Source organism: Mixophyes fleayi, chromosome 3 (genome assembly GCF_038048845.1).
Source record: "Mixophyes fleayi isolate aMixFle1 chromosome 3, aMixFle1.hap1, whole genome shotgun sequence".
Classification (NCBI taxonomy): Eukaryota; Metazoa; Chordata; class Amphibia; order Anura; family Limnodynastidae; genus Mixophyes; species Mixophyes fleayi.
In genome coordinates, this window is record NC_134404.1 from 268,967,165 (window position 1) to 268,984,324 (window position 17,160).

Consider the following 17,160-nt stretch of genomic DNA (forward strand, 5'->3'; position numbering starts at 1 on the left):
GCATAGTATTTATGTCTTCTGTAATGCATTGCTTTAAAGACAGCAATTAAACTAAAGGAACACCCACAGTATTTACTCGCCCATGTTGGCAAATCCTTGTATGATCGTTGCACATTGTGCATACACTGTGTAAATATTGATAGATATTTACTAATTGCACAGTGTTATGCAGCCTTCTATTAAGGAGTGATCTAAGGTTTATATCACATATATTTGATACAGTGAAAAAACGATTTGATTATTGGTGATGTTTAATGTTATTATAACCCCACTCCAGTTGAAAGCTAGTGAATAAATACCATTTAACTTTTATGTATTGTGTAGTGATGATCTTTACAGGTAGATCTATTTTCTATTTTAATGTAGAATCACACCAAAGCTAAAATTAATTTATACATCAAGAATATGTTTTTCTTTCTGTTACTTTAGGTACAGTAAATGCATGTATAGTTAGTTAGTGTACTATACAGTCAAAATACAATTAGTTTCTGAAAGACACTTAAGTTTCCAGTCCATTAGGTGTAAATACATTATAAAAATAGTATTCTTAGAAAATATTTATTTTTATATTCATTGTATATGCCTTGTTTTACTGAAGAAAACATGACACTCTAGTGGACCTCATTTAAAGTTAAGAGAAATCCAGCTAAACAGGTGTATTTGCACCTGGACCAACCATGTTGTGATGCAAGGGGAGTAAATGGATTTTTTGCATGCAGAGAAAATACTACCTGCTTTTGCTAATAATACACAAATGCTGGGCAGTTTTATTTTTACACTGTGGTTTAGAATTGAGTTACAATGCCCCTCCCTCCCAACTGTAAATCAGCATACACATTTTAAATGTGCCTCCCCTGCAGCTCAGCATGGTTTTGACATAGAGCAAAATTACATATTCTAGCTTCATTTGCTCCTAACTGTAAATGAGGCCCTGCACGCCTACTCAGGGGCAGGCTGGACTGTGTGGCAGGGGGGCATCTTGCCCCTGGGAAGGTCCCATAGTGGGCTACCTTGGGCTAGGTTGATGGGCCACCTACATTTTTTTTTCTTTAAAATGTTCCTAATAGGCTGCTGAGTCAAGTCTTGCCCGCCCCTCCCTGACCTAAAATTTGCCAGGCCCCGCTCCCCGCGCTTACTGGTGTGTTCTAAATGTATTATTTGATGATGACACACATTTGATAGCTTTTCATATTAATTTAGCTATTAGACATATTCTGTTGATAGAACAAGAACTATGCCAATTTCCACACATTCAGATACAAACATTCAGATATAAATAATATTATGTGGAAAAATTCTGAACACTTACTGAAAAATAAGATGAACCCCTATTTTTAATTAGCGGTTATAATGTATTTAGCATACCACAAGTATTACCCTGTTTTACTGCTATGTACAAGATTTTGGTATCAGTGCAAACATTTCCAGCATGCGTATAAACTGAAAAAACCCTACCTAACATAAAACTATGAACTTACTAGCTTTCTACACACCATAGCGTCAAGACGTACTTCAACTCTCAAAATTGAAAACCACTATCGTCTGTAAAATATCACATAATGTCTCTGTTCCGCTAATTATCAAAATTGCTGTTTTCAAAGCCCACAATTTATATTCTATCCACCAAAAAGTAGATTATTTAAGTATAACAGCAAATTGGATTTCAGAAATGTACTAAAGGAATATTAGAATAGAATTTTATAAAAGTACTAAACTCACAACAACAAAAAATATAGATTTTTTTTTCCATATTTTTTATATAAGTAGCCAGTGCGGGAAAACTGGGGGAATGTTGTTTTCTTTTAAGCCAAAATGGCATAAGGATAAATATAGGACATAATACTAATTATAGGGTCCTGACATCAACTCAAATGTTAGACCACTTGAAAAAAAAAATAGCTATCCACTTTTATTAGTATGTCAGCTTACCTGGTAATGCAAATTTCAGTACTGTTGGTGTCTAATACTCAGCTGCTGCCTATCTGGATCCTGGAATGTTGGTGCCTATTTGGAAAAAAACAGGCACATGAAATATAGAAAACCCCGGCGTTAAATCAATAACACCCACATTTTATAATTAGGCCTCACTTCATTCAACCAACACTATTAAAATAAATAAAACTAATACTTTTTAGACTTAATAAATAGCCCTATTTCCCTCCAACCAGCCCTGACATTAATTTAATAGCATACACATTTAATAGATAGCCTTATATTCCCCCAATCAGCCCCAAACTTAATTGGTATTCCCATTTAATAAATACATCTATTTCCCTCCCTCCAAACATCCCTGGTAATAAATTAATAACATTTACATTTAATAAATATACCCATTTCCCTCAACCATCCCTGAATTAAATAATTCATAATCACATTTAATAACTAGCCCACCTCCCCAAACGTAGCCCCCTCCCACAGTCTATCTTTATATTATTAGGCCACAACTCATTAGATTCAGACAGACCCACCCCCTTTCCCTCATTTCATTCAGGCAAACCCATCTTCCTATCCCTCATTACATTCAGACAAACCCACCACCCTTGTCCTCAATACATTCAGACAACCCCCTCTGTCTTCCCTCATTACTTTAAAACAACCCCTCTTCCCTCATTACATTAATGCAAATCCCCCCTTCCTTTCCTTATTACATTAAGAAAATACCCCCCCATCTTCCCACACACTTACCCTCTTTCAGCTGCGCTGTGTAGGAGAGCCTCTTGTAGCCTGCAGCATGGGACAGCACCTGTCGTGGCGCACGTCCCTTGTGACTTGTTAGTGTCACATACACACAGGGAAGGCGAATCCAGAGACATGGAATGGCAGGGATGACAGACACACACACGCAGGGAAGAGACAGACACACACACACGGAGGGTGGAGACCATCTCAGACACACATGCTGGGAGGAGACTGTCACAGACACACGCACACAGGGAGGAGACAGACACAAACACACATAGGGTAACAGAGGAAGGGTGATATGGATCATACATCCGTGGCTGCAAGTTTAATGCACACAGAGCATGAGTGCAGCTTAAATGAAGATAGGAGAAGAAGTGCTAGTATGTTATACTGGCACATACCGCCCTGCTTCAAGGACTGGTTTCAACTCTATCAGGCACTGGCTGTCATCAAGCCTTTCATTATCATCACAGCCACATGTTTACCATACCTTATGTTTTAATACCATTTTCCTTTTCAATTATAAGCTCTTATGAACATTGATTTTATTTCAACTTTGTCTCCATGTTGTATATTACTATAATGCTTCATATGGACTACCTATTCATGATAATAATAATAATAATAATAATAATAATAATAATAATGTATTAACATGAGTAGCACAAATGTACTGTAACTGACACGAGTCATTCAGACATTACTAGAACAGCCTAGTGCAATGCAGATAAATGTAAGCATATGTCTGATTGGTTATTAATGTTTATAATCTTTTTGTTACCCTTTGTTCAATGAACATTTTAAGTCTTACTAGTACAAAATGTCCTTGTTCGGTACACTATAAGACCTTATACATTCTGTAACTGTCAAGCTTGTAGTCTATTTGGCTTTATTGAATAGGACTCATGCTCAGAGGCTGTTGGTGACCGCCCAAAAGTAGGAAACACCTTAAATTGCATAAGATCATTGCTCTTCTTAAACACATGATGCTAAATGTAATTAATTATATAAATTTTTACTTTGGCCTGCATTTCCAATAAGGTTTCTGAAGGCCAGGGTCTAGAGAAGCAATAAACAGCTGTCAATTAACTTTATGTTAACTTTTCTAATTTTTGTATTTCTATTCTACTCTTTGTTCTGTACAATCAGACAATTAACAAACTATGGGCCTGATTCATTAAGGATCTTAACTTGAGAAACTTCTTATTTCAGTCTCCTGGACAAAACCATGTTACAATGCAAGGCGTGCAAATTAGCATTCTGTTTTGCACATAAGTAAAATACTGACTGTTTTTTCATGTAGCACACAAATACTTGATAGCTTATTTGTACACTGAAATTTAAAGTTGATATTTGTGTGCTACATGAAAAAACAGTATGAGGCTGCATGTACAGGAGCCTACTCTGCTTTGCGGAAGGGCTACATCATTTTCTCTTCCCCCAGAAATACTTAATTTCTCCACCACTTTTGAGATCCTAGAGATCAGGTCTTGCTTTTGAGATCTTGTTCCTACAAAAATAATGGGATGCACTTTGATATTTCCAGTTGCACATGAGAGAAACTGCATTTGTAGATGCACTTCAACCAATGTAATAAGAAGCTATAAACATATGTAATAAAGTCCTAAATAGCTGGTAGTTTGGACTCTGAAGTGAAAGTTCCCTCTTTTCACCATGTGCAATAGGAGGTGGATCCATAAACCCTAAAGCTAGAAGCAGATTGATTTTCTGGGTGGAGTTCCAAGAAGTGGGAAAAGGGTGTGCACCTTGAAATGCTCTATCTGGACAAGTAGACACACTTTTGTAAGTAAAAAGTGCAGATCTAATTTTTTTACAGTTCATAAATGAAAAAAACATAAAAGGGAATGTTCTGCAAAGTAAATCCTAAGAGATTCTGGATGGTTATAGGTTTGAAGAGGGCTGTTGTACGGTGATATGTCATACTGGCTCTTCTCCTACTGCCTTCGTTGTTAAACTATCAAATTCCATTCACTTATATTTTCCATACCACCAAATCTAAATTTCTATACCACTGTTTATAGGGTGATGCCTCAGAATCATTACAATACATTTACTTAGATCTTCTTGAGCAAAGTTCTAGCGCTGGTGAATGATGTCATTGATGCTAAACAAGTAGTAGTTATAGTTACGCACACCAGCTCGTTTCTGCAGGCTATAGCTCAACGTGTCAAAAGAAACCAAAGCTTAGTGAAGTTCTGAGAAGGTATATTTCTTTTAAACCTCAAAGTTGCACTTACATAATTTCAGTAAGTATAAAGCATATCAGTATTGGAAGCGGCAATTACAATCTGACACCCAAGTTCTCGGCCTGTGATAAGGTTATAACTCACTTCTTCTGCTTACCTCTTTTTTAATCAAGGTTTAAAATAAAGTATATTCGTAGAGTGTTTCTCTTTTTGTACCAACACATTTCAGCTATAAGATCCTCAGGTGTGTGGTGATCAGTGTCTAAATTAAACCCATTCAGTGTCTGTTGCATATCAAATAAAATTTGTTTCTGGTGATTTCTCTTTATAATTTAATCTTAGCTTAATATAGATTGTTTATATATAAGAAAGGTTCTCGTTCTGTATATGATAGAAGAAAAGGCTAAACTGCTGGATATGTGCTCCACCACTACTTCTGTCTAATCTTTATCTATTGAAGTGTTTACATCCTTATACAAAGGGGCTGGGCTGGCATACTTTTCATCTGACATACATAGTACAATTCTCTCAAAATGCTATCTGGGGCAGAAAATGCATTTTAGGTAATTTCAATATTATGGTTTGGCAAAATGCAATGTGTTTCTGTAAATAGACAATGTGTGGTGGATGAAGTAAGTTGTGCCATGTTAAACTTTTGCTAAATGCTTGCTACATCTGTAAGTTGATATAGCAGTGGGAGGGAAAATAAACTTTCAGTGGCAAAAATATTAGTTTTATCTTTGAATAACTATTTACATTATCTTAAACAGACCACCAATCAGCACTCCCACTTCCATAGAACAACATATCTATAAATAATTGTGATGATCAATAAGTAATAATAATACTAATTACTCTCTAACAATGCACCAATAGAGTATGTAATATTTGTGTATGGATACTACTTGAACTTTCTGTGAAAGTTTTTACAAAAGCTAGTTTTTATTCTGAACACAAGGAACTCTTCAACACTCCAAGTGACTACATGATTATGATTTGAGGTGTCAGCTTGCCAAATTAAAGTATAATGCACAGCGGGATAAGGAGAATGCTATTCAGTAATGAGTTATACGTTTAACTCTTTGCTGTCACAGTGGTATGCCTGACTGGCACAAGCACAGTAACTTTAAGCATATTTTACATTGAGAAAATTGCTGTGATTCATGCAAGCTCATAATTTATTCCTTCAGTTATGTTTTCACATAATGTGTACACTGATACAGTATATAGTTGTAACCAAGTATTATTACATAAGAGAAAGAAAATGACTTTGCCTCCATACCTCATACTATGTATTGCTGTAAATTACTCTAAGGGGGGAATTCAATTGGCCACGATACTCTCAACAGTAATGCGGCCTGCGCACTATTACCGTTACTATGGTAATAGTGTGCATTATTACCATTAGAACAGTCATTTTTAACGCTGATTTTTGCTCGTAGCTCAGAGAGCAGCAATCTGGGTTAAAATTATCGTATGAATGGTACTAATGCGCAGGCTGCGTTACTTTCGAGAGTAACACGCCCAATTGAATTCCACCCTTAGAATGTATACTGCTGTATACTGATCTGTGATTCTGTATGCTGTTTTCACTGTTCTTTTTTTGCTCCATGTATTGTGATGTTCTGTACTCATCTGTGATGCCATGCATTAACATTTTGCATTGTGTTTTGGCAATAAGTACAGTAAAGTGTTTTAAAGTGTTTGATGGGAGACAAATAGAGGATTATTATGAACAGTCCATATATGACAGCACAAAGAAAAGACCTCCATGGGGTGAAGATATCAAAAGGAATATTCAAATAAATAAATATTGGGATATAATGCACTCCACAACAATTGCAAAACAATTTATAAAACCATTCTGTTTTAATGTATCAAATATAAAATATAAAATATTGAAATATATCATATATTCCCCATTCCCAATTCTACCAATGGGATATAGAACTCAAGGACCATACACTTGTTGATTCATATACAGATAGCGATTTCATGAATCTCTCAGAGCTTTAAATATCAAAGTGTCCAATACTGATCACATATAACTACCAATTGATGAAATGTCCCATAGTACTCCAGTACTTTTGCCACTTAATAACTGTCAAGTGGAATGAATAATCCAAACTCTTCCTCCGATTATATAAACTGCGATTTATTGATACATTTGCCAAACTGTGGATATTTACTGACAGATTACTTGCCGTTTTGAAGTGTCCACATATAAAGGAGACATCTCCCACGATTTCGGTGTCTCTGGTCCTTGTGTATGGTCCTTGAGTTTTATATCCCATTGGTAGAATTGGGAATGGGGAATATATGATATATTTCGATATTTGACATTTTATATTTGATACAATAAAACAGAATGGTTTTATAAATTGTTTTGCAATCGTTGTGGAGTGCATTATATCCCAATATTTATATATTTGAATATTCCTTTTGATATCTTCACCCCATGGAGGTCTTTTCTTCGTGCTGTCATATATGTTCTGTTAATTAGGTAATTTGAGGGAGGTGACACTACCCTTTGACTAGCGGCGTTTTAGAGACCTCCTAACTGAGGGTTGATACCATTATTATTAGCGCCAGGTGATGCAATTATTATGAACAGTGTCAAAACTAAAGTAGAATCAAAGAGGTTTAATAATTATGAGGTAGTATGATGGTGCCAGCGGTGGGCTGAAAGTACAGTACAGGAAAGTAGTATTGGGGGATACTTGGGGAGACCAGGGTTGGATTTACTGCTGGGCAACCTAGACAACTGCCTAGGGCCCAGCGGGATAAGCAAGGCGGGTGTTCACCATGCCAGAGAAGCGTTTCCCCTGGCTGTCTTCCGTGTTGTCCACCAGCCTAGCAAAGAAAAAATTACAGGCTGCAGTGTCATGACCGTGTGGGCGTGATGTCCCCACATCCCAACCGTTTAAACAAGAAATTGTTTAAACGTAAGAAGACAGTGGCTTCATTTGATTGGTGTGAGTGTGGTCGCTTTCTCGCTTACATTTCACATAGGTATCAGGACTTGTTGGAGATGTACATGCAATATCAGACTCCAGTGGCTGGTAACCTCCAACTAACTAGGCTCAATTAATACAATAACTTTGTCAGCTATCACGAGAAGGTGCATGTTGCTAGTAGAACTAAAGTTGACAGCTTGACCCATAAGTAGTGACATCACTCAATAAACAGATAACATTTTCAAATGGAAAAACAGCAGCATCCAGCTTTTAAATACATTTCCCAAAGTATCCCAGAGGATTCTGGGAGAGAATCCAACTAGCCCTAGATTATAGGCTAAAGAAATTGAAACAGATTGGCGGTTGCTTACTCTGGATCAATTTCAAATATAAGTGCATGATCGCAGGAGATCCAAAATAGGTTGAACTAGATGAAGTGGTGTCTTTTTTCAACCTCATCAACTATGTACTATGCCTCTTTTCTGCTATACAGTTCTGCTTTTAATGAAAATGAAGTGGGTGACAAAGATTGCTGTGACCCTTTTAAAATGCCAAATTGAGATGAGTTTAAAAAAAAAAAAAACATAGCTACATAAACATTGGTGGGGATAAAGGAAACCAGATTTCAAATTTAGGATGAATTATTATAATTATTAGCTTGTCGTGGAAGGTGAGGGGGTACTTTGAGCGTGTTAGTCTAAGGTGGCCTGAACCCTTAATCGGGCACTGAGGACAGCGCTGATGCAGTGGCAGTGCAAAAAACAGATGACCAGGCAGCATGGTGGAACTATGCTCACCATCCATTCCTTATCAGAACAATTAGCAAGAAGGCTATTTGTAGCATTCAGGATCACAGCGTACAGTGACAGTGCAAACAGCAAGTAATTAGATAACATAATAAAGACAGACTAAGCTCAAATCAGAATAAACGATTAATAAATGATTACCAAGTTAAAGAAACAAAGCCGGCTCAATACACAGGACCACAGATAACAGGTATGTTGGACACTGGTCAGGTAGACTTAATAAATTAATAAGGCATCCTTGCACTGACCAGATCTTACAGCCACAGGTATGACCCCCCGGCACCAGTATGGCATCACTTATCATCAAGATATGGCATGGCATAAACATTTTTTCTGTTTCCTTTGCCTTATACCAGTTGACAATCTATCAAATGTCTGTGAACAATAACTTCTAGCAAACTTCTCATATCATGCTTCCTTAGTTATGTTAGTCATTGTAGGTCTGTGATCCTCAGATGTCCTCACAGCTTAGAGTTCATGACAATAGGTGAACTAGGGGGGCTTGGCATGTGGTGGATCGTGACATGGTCTAAATTGGCCTGATTTTCCAGTCTGAAAGGTTTCGAGGTTTACCTATGCTACATGGTGCAAAATCCTGGCCTTGATGCTCTGGATACAAAGTTGAGATTGTCTGTGAAGCCTTTTTACAAACTAAGATGTTGATACATAGACAGCAACTAATTTTAAAATTGTGTCAACACAAAGAAAACTTTTAAGAAGCATTGGGGGAATTCAGATGGCCGGGTTACTGTAAAAAGTAATGTGACCTGCGCACTATTACCGTTATTACGGTAATAGTGCTCTTAAATACCGTTATTATAGTAGATTCAACGTCGGCCTTGAGCCGGAAGCCGGGTTAAATTTACTGTAATTACAATAATAAGTTTAACGCTGCGTTACTTCGGGGGCAATTGAATTACCCCCATTAAGTTTAAATAAGATCATACAGTACAGAGTATGTGAAAATAGGGCCATCTGCTTTAGTTTCTATAAGCATAGGGATATTATTTACTGTTATGTACTGATTAGAACATGAATGCAGAAAAGGTTAATATAATTATCATCCCTTTAGAATGTAAAATAATAATAATGTCAAATGTCATATTTTTCCCAGCCCATCCCCCAAACACAAAAACATACTCCACACATGCACCTACTGTATGTGCTAATGAATAATATACTTTATAAATAAATGATAATAGCAACAATAACATGTCATAGTATGAGTACAGTTGTTGAAAAAGCTTTTATATATTTTATTTTTATCCCACCGCTCATAAATACACATAGCATTCTTACCAAAAAAAAAAATCCACACTATTTTCTGATTTTATTTGTAGGACATATTTGCTAAAACTACTGTACATGCAAGAATTGAATAATAAATTGCATACTTCATTCATGCTTTCTTGAATATATTTGGCTAGGCATAAACAAATGTCATTGTAAATGTTAGTTTCAAATAGCAAGTTTATCCATTTTAAAATATTTTTAATCCTCTACATGATCTGAGAGCTTTCAGGCTTAATCTAATGTCTTTAGAGACAAAATCCCTACTAGGACAACAATGAACCAATACAGACATAATAAAAAAAAAATGATGCCTCAGAAATGTTTTATTTATTTCTTTTTATTTTATAGCATCAATAATGACATTTTAAAACAGTAGGGGGTAAATGTATGAATCTCCGGATTCTTCATCTCCGGCGTGTTCAGCCTCTTCAGCGCTTAAATTTAAAGCGGCGCTGCATTGTAAAGGGAAACTTCCCTTTACAATGCAACGTCGCTTTAAATTTAAGCGCTGAAGAGGCTAAACACGCCGGAGATGAAGATTCCGGAGATTCATACATTTACCCCTAGGTTTAATTACATTATGAATAACAATATTCCAAATAAGTTATGTTAGAAAATCCTTCATTATACATTAATCAAGTCACTTTAAACCTGTAAATGGCAGCGATTTTCTTTGGTTCCAAACTGACTTGTGTTTCTTAAGTCTGTTCTTCTATAATAGAAAAATATATTTTATATACATTGGTCGTTTGGATGAAACTAGTTTTACATTTTAGAATATTAGTGGTCATTTACAATGTGGAAAAATGCAGAGACATGGTACGTGTGCACCTACCGTTTTACTTATCCATTAGGTCTCAAACCATTCTGCTGTTTTGATGTTTATCTATGAAGTTGTGTTGGGCAACATTTTGCAAATGGTCTGCAAGAGTTAAAGGGTGACTTCAAACAGCTATTCACTATCAAACTTGGACCACACACTTTATTCATTTAAAAATGTACTTGTCTTGTATGTCCTAAAATGCTACTCCCTTGACCCACTTTTATTTCTTAAATACTCATAAGAGTAAGGCATGCTTGCTTACTTTTCCTATTTATTTTTTATTTCTTTTTTAACAGTACTTTAAATAGCACCTACATATTCTGAAGCGCTTTTACAGATAATATTTTATCATTCACGTTAGTCCTTGCAACAGTGGAGCTTACAGTCCTGGCCAAAAGTTTTGAGAATGACACAAGTATTGGTTTTTACAAAGTTTGCTGACTTTTTGCCAGATTTTGCTATGGTAAAAGGCTTTTATTGACAATTACATTCAACTTATGCAAAGAGATATTTGCAGTGTTGACCCTTCTTTTTGAAGACCTCTGCACTTCAGCCTGGCATGCTGGCTCTGCACTGGTGGGAGTAGAATAACTCAAAATTTTGCCCAAGAACACAGCCATGAATAAAGAATGGTACCAAAACATAGTCCAAGAGCAACTTCTCCCAACCATCCAAGAATAGCTTGGTGATGAACAATGCCTTTTTCAGCATGATTTTGCCTAAGAACACAGCCATGAACAAAGAATGGTACCAAAACATCCTCCAAGTGCAACTTCTCCCAACCATCCAAGAACAGCTTGGTGATGAACCATGCCTTTTCCAGCATTATGGAGCACCTTGCCATAAGGCAAAAGTAATAACTAAGTGACTTGGGGATCAAAACATCAAAATTTGGGGTCCATGGCCAGGAAACTCCCCAGACCTCAATCCTCAAGAGACGGGTGGACAAACTAAAACCCACAAATTCTGACAAACTCCAAGCATTGATTAGGCAAGAATAGGCGGCCATCAGTCAGTTTATGGCCCAGAAGTTGATTGGCAGCATGCCAGGACGAATTGCAGAGGTCTTCAAAAAGAGGGGTCAACACTGCAAATATTGACTCTTTGCATAAACATAATGTAATGTCAATAAAAGCCTTTGACACTTATGAAATGTTTGTAATTTTACTTCAGTATATCATAGCAACATCTGACAAAAAGGTCTAAAAACACTGAATCAGCACGGTGGCTAAGTGGTTAGCACTTCTGCCTCACAGCGCTGGGATCATGAGTTCAATTCCCAGCCATCGCCTTATCTGTGTGGAGTTTGTATATTCTCCCCATGTTTGCGTGGGTTTCCTCCCACACTCCAAAAAACATAGTAGTAGGTTAATTGGCTGCTATCAAAATTGACCCTAGTCTCTCTCTCTGTCTGTGTGTGTGTGTGTGTGTGTGTGTGTGTGTGTGTGTGTGTGTGTGTGTATGTATGTTAGGGAATTTAGACTGTAAGCTCCAATGGGGCAGGGACTGATGTGAATGAGTTCTCTGTACAGCGCTGTGGAATCAGTGGTGCTATATAAATAAATGGTGATGATGATGATGATGATGATTCTCAAAACTTTTGCCCATGACTGTACAATCTGTATCAACATAACTCTGCCCATCTAGTGTTTGTAGAAAATAAGTGCCTTTGTTTGAGAATTGCCCGCGTTCTCAGGAGTCCCAGAAGTATGCTGTAGGAGTTGCTTTTATTCTTTATAAATGTGCATTATTGACTTCTCTTGGGATATGCCCAGTCTACCTATGTTTGGCCATCTTAGAAAGGAATAAGCATCATTCACATTACTAGATAGCCAGGTAAAGCAGCACAAAAACACTCAGGACCTGATTCCTTACCAAACGCAAAACAAATGTGAGTTTTTTTAAAACACACATGCAGCCGATATACACACGTCAGTATTCAGCAAGGAGCCGATGTGTAGATACATGTGATGATGAATACCATTCTCAGTTCGTTTTGCTCTAATAGATAGAACACGGCAGGAAACATATAGTAGATATGTGAGTATAAAGTCACAAAATAACGCACAGAAAAAATAAACTATTCAGTTGATGTCACCTATTAATTATATAGTCATTAATAACAAAACATTAAAAAATAAAAAAGTTGTTTGTTTTTTCCATTAAAAACATTTATTAGGATGTTGTTAATGTCTACTGTACATAAAATACATTTTTATAGTTGCTGCTGATTGAAAACACATGCTTTAGAATACATACTCAGCCATCATAATAATCATCACTTAGACTAGACCTGTAGCTGATGCAAGTGATGCGACTGAAAAGCACGTACCTTGTAGATGCCCAAAGCTTGACTTGAATTGGATGCTGCTGCGTGCACTCAAGCTTGACATGTCCTTACTGTACATTGACTACGTGCATCTGCCCATTCCCCATTTTCTCTGAAATCGTAAGCAGTAGTAAGTCTTCTTTGCGCTCGAAGATTAATTGAATGTCTCTACATTCTGTGGTGTATGGTCCAGTTCTGGGAATGTGCAAAATAATTGCGCACATTATACGCAATGTATCGCAAAGTTACGCTCAATAATGACTGAGACCCACAGTGTCCCATGATGTCATAAAGCTGTGCCTTTACCATTTTCCATGTTTTTGAATGTCCCAGTCAGTTTATATAAACAACTGAGTAATTTAAATGGCACTTCAAAAGAAAAAGTTAAATTAACTGACATCTCAAAGTAAGCACCATGTACGTTTAGTAAAAAAATGAGAATAACAGTTCCACTCTGAATTCCACCTACCTTTTTTGTGCAACCCATTATCATGACGTATCACATTCCTCTTTTGGTGAGATGTGAAACCCCAAGTCACAATGACTGCTGCTGCATAAATCCTCCATTATTGGCCATTGCCTAGAATTTCAGCAGGCCTAGGGCTAGCGCTGCCATTATTCAAACCTAGGTGGTAGTCTAGGGTGCTATTGGTATGGGGTGCCTAAAACACTGAATTAGTGACCCCCCCCCCCCCCCAAGGAGCACTGGCCACTAGCATAAACGTGCAGCATCTTTTTAACTATACAGTTGTTTCTTGCTGCTCCTCAATGCCACTAATGGGCTGGAAGAGTGATGATGGGCTAAGATGTCACTACCAGTAAGTTCCTCTGATACATGTGGCTCCAAGATATCTATGGTACCTGACAGGCGTAGCCCCCTTCTGAGAATATGCTGTTTGCTATTGATTTGACTTACCTTGTTAAACACAATTTTGTTTTTCTTTCTTTTTTGAAATATTGCATAGGTGTTTTCAAGAGCATTCACTGCAACAACAATATGTTTTTCCTGCTGATCTTTTCTCCTTACCACTAACAACCAATGGGGCATATATTTAATTCTTGGCGTTAAAGCCAAAAATCCCCCGACGTGCGCACTATTACCGTTATTACGGTAATAGTGCGTGTAAATACCGTTATTATGGTAGTTTTCTCGCTGGATTTCAGCTTGCGGCTCCAGCTTACTATTACCGTAATAACGGTAATAGTTTTAACGCCACGGAAGACGGCGAGAATTGAATATGCTCCAATAAGTCATAACCAGCACTAGACTTACAATTATGGGAAATACAAGGACCAAGGCTAGTTGATTCATCATTGCCACCATCACTGATGGCTGACATAAAATGCAACAGCAGTAATAATACCATCATCATCATCACAGCATGCAGAACTATATGGGGCACTGTTTGCTGTGAGAACTTAAAAGATAACAGCTGGAGAGACATTTGTGAGTTGTCTGTTTCACTATCATTATCACCACCCCCACTTTCAACATTTGTATTTGTCTGACCATTCTTACTCTACCTTCCACTTAATATAATTAGGAACCAGAAGGCAGAACCTTCTGTAGAGGTAACTCTACTTGTACCCAATTCATCTCTGAATTGGATAACTATACTCATGTGATTGTCAGTGCTGGTAATTTTTTTCTGATCATTGACTGAGCAGTTTGTCTACACAAGCAACACCAGTAGATACATTTCTTCATTTTTGACCAATTGCTACTGATGTTGGTGCTTCTGAGTTTGTGTTAAGAGGGACACTACATGTGAGCACGATATCCTTGTGTTTTTTGGTGTAGTTGGTGGTAACATGAGGTGGGGTGGGTTGCTATTTTTCTAACATCAAGTCATATTTTTCATCAGAGCTTGTGTCTCATTTCAGCATGACATTTTTTATCATTTACCGCATCATGGCTAAATGGGTCTCTGATATGACTCCTCAAAGTGCCAGTACAATTTTAGTTGAAAACTAAACAAAACATTAACAAGCATGTTAAATGTTTATATTTTAACACACGCTTTTTCTGTTTCAGTCTCTTTAATTAATGTCATTATTTATAGAACCAGCAAACGGATATACTGTATATATAAAATGGTTGCAGAGACAATAAACAATAGCTGTTTAATATTGTGCAATTCATTAAAAAACAGTGATAATTATGAATAGTGATCAAAATGTGTTAGCCAATAGCCGTTTGGCAAATAAAAATTAATAACCAGTAGTAACATTACTTTTGGCTCATCAAATCAAGATCAAGTGTATATGCTTTAACTGCTGTACCTATGCTGTCTGTACTGTACGTGCAGTACTAAATTGCAGTACTCTGTGCATGCAGTCTGAGTGATGATGATCAGCAAGTTTGACTGAACACAGACACCCCTATAAGTTTGTGAAAGTCAGTTACTAAATGAAAAAGGACAGCACAATTTCCACAGTGATCAATATATGTGTTATCTAGTAGCCAGTGGGGAAAAATATTAATAACCAGTACTAGAAATACTAGCTGTGGTATATCAAGCCTAGATTAATTGTATTAACTTCAACTGCTGTATTTATTACTATTGCGAAACAAAACAAGAACTCAAATATTGTATTGCCAGAACTGATTTCTAATTTGAGAGTACTTTGCCATAATTTTTGGAAACTTACAGATTTTGCCTTGGTCTGTACAGTTATCTAGCAGCCATCTATTGAGTCTGCACGTTTGCTTGTAGTACATTCCACATCTGCATTACTCTTTAAGGGCCTCATTTAGAGTCGGACGCAATGTGCGTCTAAGACGTGTAGGAGTGGGAGTGTGCCGCAGCTTGATAGGGTATTATGAGTGGCAAGCAACCCCAGTTGCATCCCACTCATAATACCCTACCGAGCTGCGAGCAGTTCCTGCAGCTAGCTAACTACTTGCGCCACCTAATTCCTGCCGCACATTTTTAGTCCTTTTTTGACCTGTGTTGTGTCTGCGCCTTACAGCGTCCGGGATTTACTTACGGGGTCACACCCCCTGGGTCTATATTATACAAGTTCACGCCTTCACAATTCCACGTTCTGCCCTTTCCCTCGTAGTAAGCTGCAAGCTGTCGCAAGTGTAAATTGCGTCCAAGATGCAGGTGGATATGGTGCTTGCTGCACATGCATGATAGTGGTTTTGTGGTCGATTTGCGTCCAACTCTAAATGAGGCCCTAAGAGAGCAATTCTTAACATACCGAAATATGGAAATAGTTATTCAAATTTGTACATCTTTGATTTTCTCTGTACAGCAGAGTCTAGTACTTCTGACTCTACTGGGAAGAGTCTATAACCATATGTAAAAGCTACAGAAGGGCAATGTTCAATTGACAGCTGACTCTTTATTGGACAAATGTTGCAGACATTCAATCAGGAGCCATTTTGCATTCCTACCTATTTATGAAATTCCTCAGCTCTCCTACAGAATCTTCCAAAGGGAAGCTTTTTTTTAAAGGAGCAGTCCAGCAGAAGTACCCAGTCACGGTAAATACAGTACCCTACTGCAGGGACCTATGGTTTTGCACACTTGTACCAATTTGAGGCAATGCAGTAGGCTGTGTAAAACCATGCAAAATATTGTTTTGACAATGCATGTACTTGCTATGCTTCACACCTTCCGCCGCTTCAGATATAAGGAAGGCATGAAAGCAGGTACTTCTTAACAAACTTGCTCCCTCACCTACAGCAGAAGTACCGAGCCATATAAAATAAGTACAAAAGAGACAAGTCCGGCCAACGTATGCAAGTAGCCATCATCGAGGGCCACCTGCGAAGCGTTTTTACCAAGGACAGCGGCGGTACAAGCACCACTGCTGTCCTCTGATTGCTAATACCATCTCAGGACCAACAGCAAAAAAATTATATTTATTTTTTAATTTTAAGTTTAATATTTTTCTTAGTAGAATATGAAACTTGAAGCCCAAGACACGACTTTCAGTTCCAGTTTACATGCCCAAGCCAGCATGCCGGCTCAAGTATGCGCAGAGGGTTCCAGGGATGGCTTGTCAAGTGGTTAGACTCCTCTTACTGCTGCCAGCCAGTGCTGGTGCCATT

At 37.5% G+C, this 17,160-nt stretch overlaps 1 protein-coding gene across 2 annotated transcripts in view; it reads left to right on the top strand.

Moving 5' to 3' along the window:
• RGS17 (regulator of G protein signaling 17) overlaps nt 1-17,160 on the top strand; it is a 94,010-nt gene that overhangs the window by 1,103 nt on the left and 75,747 nt on the right. The window lies entirely within an intron of this gene.